A 20,590-nucleotide genomic window follows, 5' to 3' on the forward strand; every position below is an offset into this window, starting at 1 on the left:
AACGACCGCGCGACATCGCCGACTACCTCGCCGGAGCCCAGTGGCAACCACGACGATCCTCACGCTCGCCGTCACCAGGCCGCTACATCTCGCCGCATCGCCGTCAGTACAACGGTCCCACCCGGGGCCGATCTCCCAGCCCATACCCGGGAAACTAAAAGCAGCAACCGATGGAGGTGCGGTTGCTGTACGACGCAATGCCGAAGATCCTCCGCCGCCGCCGACGACGACGATTCGCGAATCATCACGACGAGATATCAGCACGCCGCCTAGCAACAGCCTTGACAACACATCGCCGCCGAACGAAGACCTTCCGACGCGACGTAGCAGCAGCAGAGCAAGCCGACGCAGCCGTGATCCGACGCGACGAATTAACCGCAACGCCAGACGCCGGTCTACCGATCTAGACGTGCTCATCGATGGTCATAACGTCACCGCTCTCGTCGACACTGGCGCCGACTATTCAGTTTTCAGTGGCGCGTTCGCCGCCAAGTTAAAGAAGGTGAAGACGACCTGGCAAGGACCCGATATACGGACAGCGGGAGGTCACCTAATAACGCCGGCTGGAATCTGCACAGTGCGAGTCACGGTAAACAACCGCACTTACCCGGCGAGCTTCGTAATCCTGCAGCACTGCTCCAGGGACGTCATTCTAGGCATGGACTTTCTACACCAACATGGTGCAGTCATCGACTTAAGGTCCAAGTCGATAACGCTTTCAACACACAAAGCGATACCGCCGGATGCAAGCATCAGTTACCATGCCTTGAATGTGCTTGAAGAACAAGTCACCGTTCCTCCTCGCTCAAGCGTAATGATTTCCGTCGGTACCGAAGTGTCTGCAGACATGGAGGGCGTCATCGAGGGCGATCATCACTTACTGCTCGACCGTGAAATTTGCGTCGCTAGAGGCATAGGTGAACTACGCGAAGGGAAAGCAAGAGTGATGCTCACGAACTTCAGCCACGAATATAAGCACATTAACAAAGGACCACGGTCGCCTACATCGACGAAATAGTACAAGCCAGCAGTGTTTTCGCCTTCACGGATTCTAGTGCACCTTCGACGACGACTGTAGTACCTGAACCAACTTTCGACGTCAATCAGAACCTTCCCAATCATAAGAAAGAACAGCTAAAAGCTCTGCTCCTGCAATACAAGGACTGCTTCTCGTCGTCGTCAAAAGTTCGACAAACCCCTGTCACCAAGCACCGCATTATAACCGACGAATATGTCCGCCCAATCCGTCAGAGCCCGTACCGAGTTTCGGCGCGCGAACGTGAGGCCATAAGGCAACAAGTCGACGAAATACTACGCGACGACATCATCCAGCCGTCCAAGAGTCCGTGGGCGTCCCCCGTGGTGTTAGTGAAGAAGAAGGATGGAGGCCTACGTTTCTGCGTCGATTATTGTCGCCTCAACAAGATCACGAAGAAGGACGTATACCCCCTCCCACGGATTGACGACGCCTTGGATCGACTCTACAACGCAAATTATTTTTCGTCGATGGACCTCAAAACCGCCTACTGGCAAATCGAAGTCGACGAGAGGACCGGGAGAAGACTGCCTTTATAACACCAGACGGACTGTTCGAGTTCAAGGTCATGCCGTTTGGTCTTTGCTCGGCACCTGCGACTTTCCAACGCGTCATGGATACAGTTCTGGCAGGCTTGAAGTGGCAGACTTGCCTCGTCTATTTGAACGACGTCGTTGTGTTTGCCTCAAGCATCGAAGAACACCTGCGGCGCCTTGAAACAGTTCTTCAAGCAATCAAAACCTCCGGACTCACGTTAAAGCCCGAAAAGTGCCGCTTCGCATATGAGGAGCTCTTGTTTTTGGGCCACGTCATCAACAAGTCTGGAGTGCGCCCCAAGCCTCAGAAAACTGCGGCCATCTCCAACTTTCCTCCGCCCGCTGACAAGAAGGCAGTGCGTAGATTTCTTGGACTGTGCGCCTATTACAGGCGCTTCGTCAAGAATTTTTCACTGACGTATCTCACGAAGGCCGACGTCGAGTTCAAGTGGGAGACGCCGCAAGTCGAAGCATTCGAAGAACTGAAGCAACGCCTGCAATCGCCGCCAATACTTGCGCATTTCGACGAAAACGCCGATACCGAAGTCCACACCGACGCAAGCAGCGTAGGACTCGGCGCCGTGCTTGTGCAGAGGACTGACGGACTAGAAAGGCTTGTAAGTTACGCTAGCCGGTCGCTATCGAAGGCGGAAGCAAATTATTCCACAACAGAAAAGGAGTGCCTCGCCATCATCTGGGCTACATCAAAGTTTCGCCCCTACCTCTATGACAGGCCCTTGAAAGTTGTGAGCGACCACCACGCCTTGTGTTGGCTAGCTAACTTGAAGGATCCTTCAGGCCGCCTCGCACGCTGGAGCCTGAGACTTCAAGCATTCGACATCACCGTCGTTTACAAGTCCGGGCGAAATCACGCTGACGCCAATTGTTTGTCTCGCGCCCCTGTTGAACCGCCGCCACAAGACGACCGGGATGACGACACTTTCTTGGGACCCATCAGTGCCGACGAATTCGCCGAACAACAGCGAGCCGACCCGGAACTAAGGAGCCTTGTAGACTACCTGGAAGGCAAGACCGTCATTGTGCCGAAGGTGTTCAGGCGAGGATTGGCGTCGTTCTTCTTGCAAAACGACATTCTCCGAAAGAAGAACTTCTCGCCTCTCCGAGCCAACTACCTCCTAGTGGTACCCTCAGCATTGCGTCCAGAGGTTCTGCAAGCTCTCCATGACGACCCAACGGCTGGACATCTCGGTTTTTCCCGCACTCTCGCGAGGATACAAGAAAGATACTACTGGACTCGCCTCTCTGCCGACGTCGCCCAATACGTAAGGACATGCCAAGACTGTCAGCGACGCAAAACACCGCCGACAAGGCCAGCCGAACTTCTACAGCCAATCGAGCCACCTCGCCGACCGTTCCAGCAGATCGGGATGGACTTACTGGGTCCTTTTCCGACGTCGACGTCCGGGAATAAATGAATCGTCGTCGCTACGGACTACCTCATCCGCTACGCCGAAACAAAAGCCTTGCCCAAAGGCAGTGCCGCCGAGGTAGCCCGATTCTTCGTTGAGAACATCCTCCTGCGTCACGGTGCCCCAGAAGTCCTCATCACCGACAGAGGCACGGCCTTTACGGCAGAACTAACTCAAGCCATCCTGAGGTACAGCCAGACAAGCCATCGCCTCACCACCGCCTACCACCCGCAGACGAATGGCCTCACCGAGCGCCTAAATAAGACCATCGCCGACATGCTGGCAATGTACGTCGACGTCGAACACAAGACGTGGGATGCCATCCTTCCGTACGTGACCTTCGCATACAACACGGCCGTGCAAGAAACGACGCACATGGCGCCGTTCAACCTGGTCTACGGAAGGAACCCGGCAACGACGCTTGACGCCATGCTACCAGACGTCGCTGAGGAAGAAAATCTCGACGTTGCCACTTATTTGCAGCGTGCCGAAGAAGGTCGACAGCTCGCCCGCCTGCGCATCAAGAACCAGCAGAGGACCGACAGCCGACACTACAATCTACGACGACGCTACGTCGAGTACCAGCCCGGCGACCGTGTTTGGGTCTGGACTCCGATACGCCGACGAGGACTTAGCGAGAAACTGTTGCGTCGATATTTCGGACCATATAAGATAATCCGACGTATTGGCGCACTGGACTATGAGGTCGTGCCAGACGGCATTTCGCAATCACAGCGGCGCCGGGCACGACCTGAAGTCATCCATGTGGTGCGTCTTAAACCTTTCTACGCCCGCTGACGACGTTAGGTACTTTGTTGCTTTGTTATTTTTTTACGCATGGTTTTGTTTTCGCTTTCGTGTTTGTAGCATCGGGACGATGCTTTTTAAGGGGAGGGTATTGACACGTATACATGTTTATCTTTCACCGGTGGCCGCTTTCCACCGGCTAACAAATGTTAAACATTATCGCTCGGCGCAGCACGCGCCTGTATCGGAAGTTTCTAGAACGTTATCGATGCTTCTTTCCATTGCCTGTTTTCACCGACGCTTATGTTATCTGATTGTATGACCGACGCGAATTGTCTAGAACTTTCTGGAAGACACGCGGGCATCAGGGATTAATCTGGAACCTTCGATGACTCAGGTATAAAAGCCGACGCGCTTCGCCGCTGATGAGATTTTCGACCATCGCCGACTGTGTTCGCCGCTATCGTTGTGCTTTGAGTGTAGCTTGCTTTTGTGGGCACAGGTTCGCCCAATAAACGACCAGTTTCGTCATACACAGTTTTGCGACTGTTTTCTCTACCATCACTACTACGTGACAATATGGTGAGTGCACAATCTTTTCTCCTTGGAAGTTCGCGGTCTTAACGTATTGAAGTTCTCCCTAGCAACAGTGCTACTAGAAGTCTTGCTGATAGATATCTTGCTTTTACACTAATTTCTTGGGAAACTTGTTTGCAATACGCAGGTAGCCATGCACTGGAGGAAGTTGTTCGGAATGGACCTTTAAGTCGTATGTGGAGAACTCGGGATTAGTTGTGGGGAGCACCTAAGGAAGGCGGGAGCCATGGATGTGATAGGGGCAAGCGGTAGGGATGACGAAGAGATAGTGGAGCCTAATCAGGATATTCAGGGCCAAACAGAAAGGGAAGAGCACAGAGAATGGACGAAAGTTCTCGTAGAGTAAATCCATCATCTCAGAGAGAAAAAAGGACGGTCGATGTTGCGTGTATTTAGGCATGGCGAAAACATAGGAAGTTTCCTTGCCTAAGGTAGTACTTTTCTTTCGCGGAGGTGGGACTTCAACCGTGAATTTGGTCTCTTACTTTGTTGGGGATATTTCAATGTAACGTGTTCAGCGTCTTAGCTGGCCTTTAATTCTGATGACGAGTTCTGGAAATACGATATACATCTAGCTAAGAAGGCTTTAATCGGGCGTTTCAGTATTCCGGCTTAGAGCGAGTGGAATGTCAAAGGGATGAACTAAGAGTGCATCCTCTTGAAGCACCTGAGCGCAAATGGCGGTTGAAGTCGCGGTCAAGTTCTACTTCCGTGCAAGTCCCATACGACCCATACAGTCGTCCACGACTGTATAGAACTAGCGACCAGGTTAGTAAGAAGTTGACGAGGAGCGCCGTGGTGAAGAACTACGTCGTGCAAAAGGGAGTCGGCTACATCTCTTGCGCAAGAGGTTGGAAGGGCTTTGGTGATCGCAAACAAAGTTGTATAATCAGTTGCGAGAGCAATCCACTTGTTGTAGGAATCAGACGTGGGGAAACATCCTAGGAAGTCTATACCAACATTACAGAAGGGTTCTGCAGGAAAGTCAACAGGTTGGAGTCGACATGTAGGGAGCACAGACAGCTTCTTCCGGCTCTGAAATAACTCGCAAGAAGCGAAATAGAGGCGGCTTGATCGATATAGATCAAAAGAATCGTCGCCGGAAACGGTTGTACGTATGAGATTCCCCAATGTTCAGGTCAGACAGAACAGTGGTACGAAGATGCCGGGGAATTGCAAGCAACATCTCAGGTGTACTAGATTGCATGCAATGCCAATGTAAAGTACCGCCCTGGAGTAGGAACATATGAAGGGAGGGATCGCTTGACGCAGACGAAAGCTTGTCCAAGATAACATTTTGATCTCGGCGCAAGTCGGAAGCGTAGCCAGCGAAAGCGGATAGCGAAAATACCGAAGGACAAGCACCGGTCATAGGAACATCAGGAGAGTCGACGGTATGGCGGGACAAGCAGTCGGCGTCTTGGTGTAAACGGCCATACTTGTAAGCAGCTGTGTACGAGTATTCCTGTAGGCGTAGCGCCCAGCGCCCTAGGTGACCGGGAAGGTTTTGAGGGATGAAAGCCAGCCGAGCCTATGGTGGTCTGTGGCGAAAGTAAAAGCATAGTTGACTTGAAGAGCAAGAAATCAGGACACAAGGAGAACTAAGACAGGGCCAGTGTTACCTCAAACTGAAGTTTATTCTCGGTAAAACACGCCTATTTATCAGTCGACATGAAACAAAGCAAAGTACATCATTGCGCAAGTTCACTCCACCCTCCCCCTCCCCCTAAACAAAACTTTTAGTGAAGTTGTAAAGTTTAATCGTGACACGGCTATGCTCATTAGGAACACCAAATATCAACCACGCAAACACAAGCTGCATTTGGAGCACCATGGTTCATACGGCTCACCTTTCAACTTCGCAGGTGATCTTCGCGTTCTTGCTGCTGCAATGTCCGTGCACAGCGTACTCGGCACATGACCGTTCTTAACCACTGCTACAGTGAAGCAAGGCCAGAATCTACCAGCAGAGCAGCAACTATCTCCACGTCGACCCACAACTACTACTGCGCTCAGCCTTCTGCGCACCATCATCGTCAACTGTGTCGTCACATCGCAGTGGCAACTTAAGCGGCTGTCCGAGCGTCAGCCCGTTTAGTTTGCACGGCAGCAGCATTTGGAGCACCATGGTCATACAGTGCACCTTTCCACTTCGCGGGTGTGTAAAAACTTTCCGCTTTATGCTAAGAAAAGTGACGACCCATTTTTGCTATTGCTTCCGTGCCAACAAGTGCTCTGTGAAATTGTCCGAGATTGTTTCTCGGTGGCGTTGTTGTTAATGCGCTCAGGTGACGTGGAAACTAATCCGGGTCCCACTACACGTACTGAGTCATTATTTGAGCTGCAGAATTTGCCCTCCAATCCTTCTCAGCAGATGGAAGTTTTTTTCCGTGCTGTTAAAAGACCTTCAGGCTCGTTCTGTACAATCTGCTAAGAGTCAGGCCAAGTTGATTAACGACATTAAGGCTCGAGACATTGAGACCAAAATCATCGAGACCAAAATCGAATGTATGCAGAAAAGATTAGACAACCTTGAAGAAAAATAAAAGGTTTTAGACCGTATCGATGATGAAATTACTGGAATGCAGGCGGCGGCACACGCCCAAACAACTCGGCTTCACTCTTTACTACTTCGCGTTGACGAACTTGAGGACAGATCGCGACGCAATAACCTCATTTTTCTTGGCATCCGTGATTCTCGCGAATCGTGGGAAGAGTCCGAATCATGCATAAGAGAGGCACTAACCGACGTAATTGAGAGCCTGCCTGACACAGCAATCGAACGTGCTCATTGCATTGGTCACTACACGCCCAGTAAGTGTCGCCCAATTGTAGTTAAATTCACCAGCACAAAAACGAAATGCAATGTACTTCCCGCGCGCGCAATGCTGAAAGAAAACGATATTCCTGTTCCCGAAGATTTTTCGCCAGCCACTCGCAATTTCCGTAAAAACTAATTGAGTACGATAAAAGCCAGCCCCAACCATATCCTTTCCAGTTAGGTATACCAAACTAATAATGAATAAAAAAGTAACAGGCCTGCGTGCACACGCAGCACAATCAGCGTATGCTGGTGGAGCGGCTCAAGAGTAGCTCCAATTTCGGCACCACGCACACCAGGGTCTTCGCGACAAAGTATCTTCGCCTCGTTTTGACAAGAACGATCTGAACTGCCAGCCCGGCGTCGATGGCGAGCTGCGGCTTGTAATGCTCTCTGCACAGCAGTCTGCTGAGCCCGATGATGCCTGGCCGCGCAGGCCTGTGACGTTTGCAGGCGCCTTAACTACATGGCGCCACCATACTGGTGGAGGCTGGGGATCGCGTTCTTTTTTTTTGATGGCGCGCCTCATATGAATGGCATCTCGTTGTCTGCGGATGCGCACGCTGCGTTTTCAGGCGCCTTAACTAGATGGCCCCACCATACTGGCGGAGGCTCGGATCGTCTGCGCCTGCGTTTAAAGCGCATTTTTTCTGTGCCCGATAGCAAGCGCTTGCGTGGCTCAGTGGTAGAGTATCTGGCTCCCACGCAGCGGGCGCATGTTCGATCCCGGTGTGAACTGGGTACTTTTTACACCGTAAGCTGTTATGGGCTCATTCTAAAGCCGTTTCGGTTCGCGTTGTTGTCCGCCGCCGAGTAACCACTATCACCCTAAGTGCGAAAAAAAGCACCCGGTCTCCGCCGGGATTGAACCCAGGCCCGCTGCGGGGGAGTCGGATACTTTACCACTGAGTCACGCAAGCGCAGAAAAAGGTGCCAGAATCATCGTCATAAAAAGGCCCTATAAACGCACCCTATAGGCAGGCGTGCAGGCGCAGATGACCCGAGCCTCCGCCAGTATGGTGGCGCCTTCTAGTTAAGGCGCCTGCAAAAGCCGCATGCACAGGCGCAGACGACGAGATGCGATTCAGTTGAGGCGCGCAATAAACGCGATCCTGATGTGAAATGTGCGCCACGTATTCTCGGTACCTCTTCAGTACACGTTATGGCGTCTCCTCGCAAGGTACCAACCGCTGCTGAAGAAGCGAATCGTAGAGCTACGTGCGCGGCTACAACCAAGCATCATGGGGCTCAGCAGACTGCTGTGCAGAGAGCATTACAAACCGCAGCTTGCCGTCGACGCCGGGCGAACAGTTGAGACCGCTCTCTTCAAAATGAGGTGAAGAGACTTTGCCGCGAAGACCCTGTTGTGCGTGGTGCCGAAATTGCTACTCTTAAGCCGCTCGCTCCACCAGCTTACATTGTGACGATGCTGCGTGTGCCGCGCAGGCCTGTGACTTTTTTCGCATTTCCAGCGATAGGGGTTACGATCACCGGAGGCCGTCGGCGGAGGCGGACACCATCGTGAACCGGAACAGCTATTGGAATAAGCCCATAACAGCTTACGCTGTAAAACAGTTCGTCTATGACCCGGCAACAGACACCATCAACGAGCATGCGCTGTATGAACCACGAGATTACTGCCGGCATGTAAATTCCCAGCACATGCCTAGTTAGGAAAACGTGAGGGGAAGTGAACCAGAATCATGCGTCGTATCTGTGTTCTTTACTAATATCCGAATCATCATGAATAAGCGCGCTTCCTTAGCATCTGCCTTAGATACTTTCAATGCCAACATTTTTGTGCTTCCCGAAACGTGGTAACCTTCACATATTCAAGATAACGAAATGCTTCAAACTGCGCACCATTTTTCACTGTATCATTGTGACCGAACAATGCGTCAGGGTGGCGGCGTGCTCTTAGCCGTTTCCAAAGATGTTCCATCTCAGTGTACGCGTATTCATGACAATACTGACCTCGAAATGGTTTGGGCCATCATTGAAAGAAATCACCAGAAGATAATCATTGGTGTTTAGTTACGGCCCCCCACTTATTTATCTAATTTCGTAAATGAGATGCATGATATTCTTCACATTGTTACATCTGGTCATCCTACATTACCTTTATTGTTGCTTGGGGATTTTAATTTACTGAATATAATATTGAACACAGAATATCCAACTTTACAACAATTTTCGTCATTAGCCAGTGAGTCCTGAGACATGGTCTCTGTCTTTTCACTTTCACAAATTGCTACTCAACCCACACGATCTACCGAACACGTTGCGAACACACTTGACCTTGTATTAACATCGCGGCCTGACCTAGTTTCCAACATCACGTATTTACCCGGCTTGAGCGACCATTCGGCACTTTAGTTTGACAAATATTTTGCGACTAAAAACCGGTAAAAAAATTCAAATCTTTTGGAAACTACGCGAAAAAAAATTTTGAAGTCATCAACGCCGAATTATCTGCTTTTCTAGACGTATTTTTAAACAACTTCGACAGCCTTAGAGTTCAGACCAACTAGAACAAAAAAATGCATCCCACTGCGCACCCTTGCATGTAATCAAAACGCCCCATGGTATAGCATCCGTCTCAAGCGCATCTCTAATAAAAAGAAACGTCTGCACAAACCAGCCAAACGTTAACCTAACAACTACCGGTGGACTAAATACAAGCTGGCGGCAGATGAGTATGTAGCCGCACTTAAGCCAAGGATGATTTTCTTGGCAATACCTTGCGATCAATGCTTAAAACCAACACCAAGTAATTCTGGCGCGTCATTAACCCAAAGGCGGATGACATCATAACCTTGATTGACAGCTTTGGAAATGTTATTCCAACTAATGAAGGTGCGTCGGTACTTAGTGATGTTTTCATACGCAACTTTTCATCAAACACAGACATTACTCTTCCATCCACGCTCGACTACGATTACCTAGCAATGTTTCCCATAATCAATGAACCAGCCAGACGTCATATCAATTATCTCATCTTTAAAACTGCCTTCGGCTCCAGGACACGGTTTAATAAACGCGAAATTTTGGAAAAGCACTAGCTGTTACTCTTATAGTTTTCTAGCAATGATATACCAACAGTCGCTAGACAAGGGTTCTTTGTCTGCTGAATGGAAGGTCATGAAATTGATCCCACTCCATAAGTCGGGTGACAAGCATTCTCCATATAACGACCGCCCTATCTCGTTCACCTCTATTCCATGTAAGATGCTAGAACATTACTTGCATCTAAACTTGCTAGCTTTCATGAAACTAATTCTTTCTTTTCACCATCGTAATATGGCTTCCGCAAGAAATATTTATGTGAAACACAACTATATTTATTTACGCATAAGCTAAACATAATTCTCGACCACTCCTCAACCGCCGACTATATATTTTAGACTTTTCGAAAGCGTTTGACACGGTGTGCGATAATCTTCTAATTTTTAGGCTGCATCGAATTAACAGTGATCCCTAGACTGCTTGCATGGCTTGAGTGCTTTCTTTCTAACCGTTCACAGTTTGTCTTTGCTAATGACTCAAACTCGCAGCCAAGCAGAGTACAGTCCGGCGTACCTCAAGGGTCGGTACTGGGTCCCCTCCTTTTCTTAATTTACATAAATGATCTACCCAGTTGTGTTTCCTCTAAAATTCATTTATTCACCGCTGATTGTGTAATCTTCAGGGAAATAATATGCGACACTGTTAAATCTTCTCTTCAATCCGACTTAACGCTATTTCTACTTGGTGCCAATCATAGTCAATGAAATTAAATATCAAAAAATGTAAATTTTTGCGTGTGTCGACAACTGCGAACCAGCTTCCTTCTTACTACGTTAATAATCTCCCCTTAGACCCTGTCTCATCCTAAAAATATCTTGGCATCCATATTACTAGCAACCATATTACTAGCAGTCCATGCACGCTTCTTACGTAATTAAAAAGGCTAACCGGATGCTGGGATACCTAAAACGCAATTTAACTGAGGCACCGTCTTCCCTAAAATTAATGCTGTACAAGTCACTAGTCCGCTCAAAGCTTGATTACGCCGCAGCAGTTTGGGATTCCTTTCAGAAAAACCTAATTCACTCATTAGAAATGGTAGAAACTCTGCTCGTGCATCACTAAGCCAACAAACGGATCAACCCTGCAGTGACGTTTCAGTGTGCTGTGAAATCCTTCGTGGGCCAGATATAGCTGAAGCTCGAATAGGAAAACAGTCGGTTTGTTATTCGGCACCATAGTCTGCAACGTAAATATTGATGGAGTGCGGAGAACCGTAGATGCGTGCTTTCTCAAGCTCGCCGAGAAATCTGCTGACACATGCACTGAGTGATTAATTCATAGCACGTTAACGTGGTTCAGCGTTATAAACCAACCCCGTAAATCGGTCAATGCAGTATCTCATGCTGTCCACAAGATGTAATATTTCAGGTGCAGCGTGTGCATACTCTGTGATGCTCGTCGAAAACTAGCGGTCGGGGCTTAATATATGAAATGCGGTAACATCCTTACTTCGCCGACAACTTTAACAATTTAGGTAAATTAATGTTGCCTCCAGTTACAATTTTTGTTTTGACCTCCTGCCGCCTTCAGAACATATCATTGTTTTGACCTTTCCTTTGTTTACCTCCGCACGCGCCACTTATGGTGCTGGCGAAAAGTGATTTCTATCTTGGTTCTAACAGACTAAACTAATAACAGTGCAAGTTCTTTCTCGACCTCTTCTTGGTAAAAAAAAGACCGCATATCCACGGGGTGAATGATGATGAGTGGGCGAAGCTCCGGAGGGAATCATCGGTAAACCGTGAATCTTCCGTGTAATTCGCCCAGTCTCGCCGCACTAAATCGAACGATTCACTTCCACCAATGACACGCGCCATATGTGACGTCATTCCTATTTTATAACAGCGCCCTTCGTTATAATTGCACCATCTCCCGCTTAAGGGGACGCTAGCACAAACGCGTTAGAAACGTGCAGTACTCTCTAGTAAGGGGGAGAAGCCACAGCGTCTTACGTAGCCGTTTACACATGCCGGAACGTGCACCGCGTTTGCCGACGCCATCACATGACTGCTGAGAGAGTATAACCCCCGTATTCATAAACGCTCCTCGACTTGAACTTGACTTGCCACCGCCTTGGGCAGCGCGTTCGAAACGCGTTGAAGGCGGTGGCAAGTCAAGTTCAAGTCGAGGAGCGTTTATGAATACGGGGGTAAGGCGGAGAGGCCACAGCGTCTTACACCAGCTTCTTACACGGGCCGTAACGCGCTAGCACAAACGCGTTAGAAACGCGCAGTCTTTCGTTAATGTTGGGTATTTATTGTCATCGTGATGCGTGTGTCCATGTGCGCTTCGTGGCGTAGTGGTTAGCGCCGCGCGTTCGGAAGCGAGGGGTCCTTGGTTCGATTCCGCGCTACGGACACAACTTTCGGAATTTCTTTTTTCATAAAAGTAGACGTGGCTACCTACTACGACGACGACGACAACGACTACATACTACAGAGGAGGGACAGACCCACACCCTAAGGAGCTTCGCCCTTAAGTGCGGGCTAAGTGCCACCCAAACACTATACTGACGCTGTAGGCATTTTTAGCGGTCGAATATCTTGCCGTGTTAACAGCGGGTCCAATTTGTATTCTGCCGTGAAATTCCATTTCTCATGCACGCTCTCGAACTTATGCCGGTCGGTGTAATCGTTCAATCGTACATAGCCGTATAACTTCCCAGGCATACGGCTATGCACCCCATGCGCTCGTACACATTCGAATCGAAATCGATTTTGTGTATGAGAACATTACTTTATATGGCACCAAGAAATTAACGGTGTTCCGAGTTTCAATACAAGTAGATGAAAAAAGGGTGTTTACAAACCTGCATTATGACAGCGTACACTTTCAGGTCGCCATGCATCTGTCGCAGGCACATCGCCTTCAGTACATTCGACCCCTGGCTCTCACATTCTTCTTCTAGAACGAAAACGTGACCGCTTCATCCAACTTTTTCGCCTTTCTCAACATTTGATCCTCTAAAAAGCTGTTTGTGGCACACATGCGAAATCCAGTTTTGTTTGTAACGGTTGGAGGTGCCGAAAAAGTGATAGTGAACGCGAGCACATGTAAAGGCTGCTCGTCTGCTCACGGACTAACGCTGGCGCGTCCGTTGGTTACGCGGCCGACACGGTTCATCGCGCCCACTTTAGGTGCTGCAGGTTTTCCATAGAACGAGCTCAGAATAACTGTGTTCGTTACATTCGCTCCAATAATACCAGAAATGCCAGCGTAACAGCTATGAATGCCACGCCATTCCCTTCCATCCCTTGCAGCGCGCGTACAGCTCCCCTGGAATTTCATAAACATTTTCACCATGTAGCACTGCCTGATGTATTTACTTGTACTGCGCATTACGTATCACGTCGCAACGTACACCGCTTATTCCGTCTTGCTGCCCAAATGCGTTTTTCCAGTCATTCCTACCTCCGACGTCACTGAAGTGGAACCACCTCCCCGAAAATTTGTTTCAGTTAGTAACAATACCTCTTTCATGATGCCTTAACCAACATTTAATACAACAAAGCACATTTATGTGCTCGTATATCTCATATTTTACTAATTGTCTCTTTTTTAAAGCAAAGCTACACTGTAAAAAATTTCCGTCAATATACGGAGGATTTCCGTCATTATACGGAAAAATTGCAGTAAGAATACGGAAAATATCTCATTTTCAGAAATACAGCAAAATTTCCGTTAAAATACGGAAACTGCTCCCCGTTTTAAGATTTACGGACATTTTTCCGTAATAAATACGGAAAAATTGCAGTAAGAATACGGAAAATATCTCATTTTCAGAAATACAGCAAAATTTCCGTTAAAATACGGAAAGTGCTCCCCGTTTTAAACTTTACGGTCATTTTTCCGTAATAATACGATGACTACACTGTTCTGTACGAAACAGACAGAATTCCGTATTTTTGTTATGCGATCATCCGTATTTTTGCAAGGAAAACTATACACGCTGTCTGCGTGAACGCTTGTACTCACAAAGTTTCTTCTAAGAATAATTTATTGCAATGCAAATGACGCCTGTGTTTGTACTGACGTTTATTTGGTGTCAGCACTAATATATATATATATATATATATATATATATATATATATATAAAGTTTTAGTGAACGAAGAGCGGTGGCCATACTTGACAACGTAAACAAGCCAGCGCCGTTCAGGTGCTGGTGCATTGGCAATTACATTGGTGCGCTATGCAAAAATTGTGCGCACTCTAAATCAGTACCGAAACGCAGTATAATGACCACGATTGCGTTTACATTTAACAAGAAATGGCCGCAAAGAGAACTGGCGGCCTATAAATCCAAGTACTGCGGCTATAGATGAAATTTTAGACGGAGAGAAAGAATTAACTCAGGAGTGGAAGGGTTTTACTGAACTGTATAGTATTTGGTTTCAATCGCCCCATAGTATTTGCAAAATATCTCATCTCTGTCAACTGCCATTCATTGACACACCCCCATTACGCATATTCTGCACTGTCCAATTGTTGACAGTGTTGTCAATTTTTTGCGGTAAGATGTAATCGCAAGCATTTATTCTTATTTATTTAGATACCTTAAGGGCCCACAGGGGCATTACGTAAGGGGGGGGGGACATAAACCAGAACACAATTTTCACAAAAATGAAGGAGCATCGCAGGTGGTAAATACAGCACTTTGGGGTACAGCAAGTCGTGAAACATATTAACAAGGTAAATATTCTTACAAAATTCACACTCAACGAAGCAAGAACAAAATAGCGAAAGCGAATAAGTGCTCTGGGAGATAAAAATGTTACTAAAAGTGCTAGGATTGTAAATACGTTAGTAATGCTGAATAAAATAAGGAAGACTGTATGTTATCGTGGCAATTCTGGAGGGTAACTGATTCCATTCTTTTATTGATAAGGTTAACGGCGAATTGTTGGACTTTTCCGTCCGGGCAAAGATAGGGTTAACTTTGTAGGCATGATCGTTGCGATGTTAAGTATGAGGTGACGGTAAAATGTGTGACTGGGCAAATGATGTGTTGCTGTGATACAGCGTGTGAAAAAAGCATAATCTGGCGAATTTTCTGCGCATTGCGAGTGGCGGCATTTAGAGTGTTTGCTTCAAAGATGAAACGCTTTGAAATCTGGAGTAAGATGACATGATGAATCGCGCTGCTTTATTCTGGACGGCTTCGAGTAGATTGGTAAGGGCGATCTGGTAGGGATGCCAAATGACTGATGCATATTCCAGGGAGAGACGCACGAAGAAAGTGTACGCTTGAAGCATGGTGTCCCTGTCGGCCAGACGCAAGCGTCGCTTCAGAAAGCCAAGTTTCTTTTGCGCTTTAGTTGTGATATATTTTATATGGTCAGTCCATGTTAAGCTAGAATTTATGTAGACACCGAGGTATTTAGCCGATGTAACCGAGTTTACTATGCTATTGTTTAAAATATAAGTATTAGTTTGAGACTTTGGAACGGAAGTGAAGTTCAGGTGATTGGTCTTTTCTGTGTTAATTTGCATCTGCCATTTGCAGCACCATTGCGTTAGTTTATTAAGGTCCGATTGCAATGTTATAATGTCATTAGGGCTAGCCATATATCTGTCTGTAAATCACACAATCATCGGTAAAAAGGCGAACTGTTGAATTAATATTTAATGCTATGTCATTAATGTATATCATCATGTATCATTTAGCGCTTCATCTTGAAACAAGACCGGCGAGCGCACATGGAATTCTGCTGTACAATAACAGATGGACGCATTGTGAGTGAAGAACAGAAACGATGGATGGTTAGGCTGCTTGACTCTCGGCATGTTTGAATGGGCAAAGTTCCGAATTTGTCGCTGTGTGGTGTATGTTTGTGTGCTCGTCATGTGCCGTCATAGCGCGGGTATACTTGCGCGGAATGTGTTTCACTCGGCTACAAAACTTTGCACGCTGCGGCATCGAACACGCACCAATACGTGTGCAAACTACGGGAAGGTGATTGAAGATGAGTGATATAGCACTGTGTGTACTGTCAAAAGGAAAGAAAGAAAGAAAAAGAAAAAACGCCCTGGTCCCGAGTTGGCATAATGATTCAACCTTTATTTCTTTTTTTAACCCGACATGTAACACCATTTATTACATGAGCTTTATCCGTGGGTAAAAGTAATGGCACAACTCATTATTTGCCCGTTCATTACATGCACCAGCCAGTCCAAATTAACACTATACTAGAGCTTATTGACGCATCGCATTACACTCTAGCACGGCATTGCAACGCTCACCGGACTCTCGTCTGGTTGACTTCTCTGCCCATCCTCTCCTTGCTTTCTCTATCTCTTTCTATACAATGTATACAAAGAGATATCTCTTTGGGCAATGTATACAATGTATACAATGCCCTGTGGCAGAGAAAGCGATCTCCTCTTCCAGAGTTCAATTATTTCTCAAGCAATCATTTTACTCTTCCAACAACTACTGCATAAATGGGAAAACGAAACCGATTTTGTTTTGTTCTCCGCGCTCCCAGCACCAGGTGGAACCACGCGCGGCGCTTCCGATCTCGGAGGATGTAACAAGACGAGCGGTTGACGAAGCAGCATTGTGTAGCCAGCCGGTTTATCTTTTTATGTTGTACAGTTTGTTAGTTTACCGTAAATATGTCTTGATTTGTACTCAAGAGTGGAGCAAGGCCCTATGGAACAGAGATTGACGCATCGTGAGCGAAGAACAGACGCGATGGATGGTTAGGCTGCTTGACTCTCGACTGTACGACTCTCGGCATGTTAGGACTGGCAAAGTTCCGAATTTGGCGCGGTGTGGTGTACGCTTGTGTACTCGTCAAGTGCCGTCAGAGCGCGGGGATGTTTGAACGGAATGTGTCCCTTCGTCTACAAAACTGTGCACGCTGCGGCATCGAAGTCCTGTGTACGGGTGCACGTATGCGCTTGGATACGGGATAGCCTGCTCTCAACGGATGTTCAACAGTGTACGCACGCTGCGCGTACGCGTACGTATGAGGTAAGCCCGTTATAATTCTATTTGTTCGGTTTGCATAGTGTAGCTGTTTAGATGATGTGTGGTAAGCTGGCGTGGCGAACAGAACTATTTGTTTTTCAAAAGGCCAGTAAACAGCGTCATAGGGCAAAAATGGCGCGTCAAGGGAAAAAGGATCACATAATTTCACATCGATCTCCATGGTAGCGCGATCGAAATTTTTTGTGTGGCGCGTATAACCTATTGCTTATGCGCGTTAAAAACTTAGAATAATAGTGCATTCAGTTGCGCTCATAATTCCTATTGACGCTTGTACTGTCACTATACGTGCGATAGTTGCCTCCTTGTTTGCATGCATTTTCATTGTAGTTACCAAAAAAAATTGTTAGCTCTGCTGTGTCTTTCCTTGGTGCAACTGCTTGTGGTGCAGCAAGACGTTTTGCTTTAATGATGTCTGGGCAATCCAAGCATTCGTGTCGTGTAGCTAGCTGTAAATGTATCAGTCGCAAAAAAATTGTACATGCCAGAGAAGCAAATGCAATCAATATAGCCTGTATTTTATAAATGCTTCAGTTGAACTGCTTAAGCAGAAAGTAGATATGCATGAAAATCAGATGATTGTGCTGATGCTTAGCAAGAACAAGGTAACATAACATTACTGATTCAATATTTTCTTTTACTGAAAGACTAGTTGCTGGTGTCCTGCTGGAGCTAAGAAGAAATCTGCTGCCTGCCATGAGGCCATGTCTCTCAAGTTACCACAATATTGTTGCCTTCAAAGTAAGTGGATTTGTTTCTCTCAGCATTTTACTACCAACTTGCATCATGGCAATCCACTTAGCTGTGTAGGTGATCACTGTTAGTGACATTGGAGTGCTGGTGAACAAGCACCCTTTGAATGTTACAACACACAGCTGTGGAAAATAAAGATGCCACGTAGCTGGACAATACCAAGTTATTATTACGTTTGCCATTGCTTGGAGATACTGAGAATATTTATTGCATTCTGCCTAATTAGATCACTAGTCTTAATTAATCAACCTCTCAATTACTCTAATCAGATGCAAAGTGTAAATGAGGAAATTGTAGAACACCATGAACAACTCCCGATACAGCATCCTGTTGTGCAAAAAGTGCTACATAAAAGTGTTCTTCCGAGCGGGAAAGAAGCTCGCGAATACACATAAAATTGCCGTATGAATGGCCGCTCGAGGCTCTTTGCGTGTATTCGTGGCTTTCTTTCACGCTCAGAAAAACTTTCATGTAGCACGTATTTCATGTAATTATAATATTTGAGAAGTTGATTAAATAATTTACACTTAATTATGCAATTAGGCAGAATGCACAAAAAGTGAGTATCTCCAGATGATGGCAAACTTTACCTTGGTTGTGTCCAGATACGTAGCATTTGCATATTTTCAAACCTTTGTGTGTTGGGACGCCCCGTATAAGCCAGATTTGTTTCTCCAAGTTAATATACTGATGACATTCGATTGTGGTCTAGCAGGCAAAAATGCTAAACAGGAAGAAATTTAATTTGCTCTTGGTAGGTTGTTCAAGCAAATCAACCAAGTTGTTACACATGAAATGCGGCATTTGTAGGTGTGTTCTGCAACACTGCAGCCCTGCAGCCCTAAAAAACTTTTGAGTAAAGTGCTACTACTATAATTTCTCTAAAGCATGCAGCAAGGTTCAGCATTCCAGGAGGCTGGCATCAAGAGAGATCTATTTATATGAATTTCATATGTAAAAATGAGGTGTTATTGTTTGGATGACTGTATAAACTTATGCTTTAATTCCAGTCTTGCATGAGGCAGACTTGGACAGGAAAATTGATTTCTTTTGGGCGATGTGGTACAAATGTATGGGGTAATGCTTGTATGCATAGACATTACATCCCTATTGCTTAGCCAAGGGGTGCCCCTACGTGTTAAAATTTGCAGGGCTCAGATTGAAGAATGTCAACTTTTGTAAAATCAACTACACCTTTTAGATTATGAGATTACAATTATTGCATACCGTCATAGTGTGGTATATGGGCTGAAAACCCTGCACACTGCGGTATCATGAAAATTTATTCTATGTAATACAAGCCATGCTGCTTGCCGATTTAAGCAAATATAAGGCAACTTTTCTAGGAATGTTTCTGGCCTTGTAATGTACTTCATGTTATATTCTTTAAGACTATAAAGCAGATTGTTCTTCTGTACATTTTCTGGAAACTTAAACTGCGGCGATCTAAACCACTTGGCAACAATGCTGTGATCGCTACCGCGTGTGGAGCAAACGCAGCTTTGCCTTGTTCAATTGTGTCGCGGGCACTTCTGAAGCGCTGCCTATTTAGTAAATAATCTTGGTGGCATGGAAGCGCCATCTGCTTCTGTGCATTGCTTTGTTTTCTTGTGGCATCACGTCACATTATAATCGTAATATTTTTTTTCGTTTTCTGAGAGTCTCATATTGCCCCCCCCCTCATCATGCTGTAATTGTGGTTGCTTTATTTATGTGCAAATATTTATGTATAGATGACCACTGCTCCAAGTTCCATTTTATCGCAAAGTAAGCTACGAATACCCAAGGAATTATGTATAGCAAAATACCAAAGTCAAATTGCCGAACACAACCAAGCAGACTCAGTGCACAGTCTCTCACCAGATTGCATTGGTCATGCAAAGGTGCACAGCATACCTCTTTATTGCTTGCTGAACAAGCTGTGAGAAAACTGAATATTTATGTAGCTTCAATTAAGTGCTATCAGCCATTACTTCTGCCCTCAGCAATTCTGGACTATTATCACAACTTTTCTTTTTCTAACTCATTTTGCTTATTATAGAGGGATTACTGCCTGTGTTCATAGGAAATAAATCACATGGGCAATCAAACACCAAGAATGTATAAACTTGGAACATTGATTGTGCAGTTTGATGGTTCAGAATAAGTAGAAATACAGCATAAAAACTTAACTTTTACTTGAAACAACAATAGAGCATACAGTAACCATACTTGCCTGCTGTAGCCCCTGTGCCAAGTAAATTTCAATTCTGCTTTTTGCATCCTATCAGAGCGCTGGTAACATGTTTCACATTTCTGTCAGCCAACTAACCTGTCTTGTAACAGTAAAAACGTGCCAACTATATTTTTTAACAACATGCTAGAATATTCAGGCAGTTCGCTTAGAAAACTAAAGCCATAGAATCAATACAGTGATGCGACTTTCAGTTTGCATGTCACAGGTTGAGAAAAGTAAGGTGGGAGCTGTTTCCAATGTTCCGAATAGATAGCAAAGCTAGTATAAAAGGTTGCACACCACTGAGCTCTACTATGGGGGGCTGGATAGCGCATTGAGCGCCTTCGACTGAAGCCAACCTTGTCCCAGAAGTTATTACTTCACGACTTGCTG

The sequence above is a fragment of the Dermacentor silvarum genome, chromosome 2 (genome assembly GCF_013339745.2).
Source record: "Dermacentor silvarum isolate Dsil-2018 chromosome 2, BIME_Dsil_1.4, whole genome shotgun sequence".
Classification (NCBI taxonomy): Eukaryota; Metazoa; Arthropoda; class Arachnida; order Ixodida; family Ixodidae; genus Dermacentor; species Dermacentor silvarum.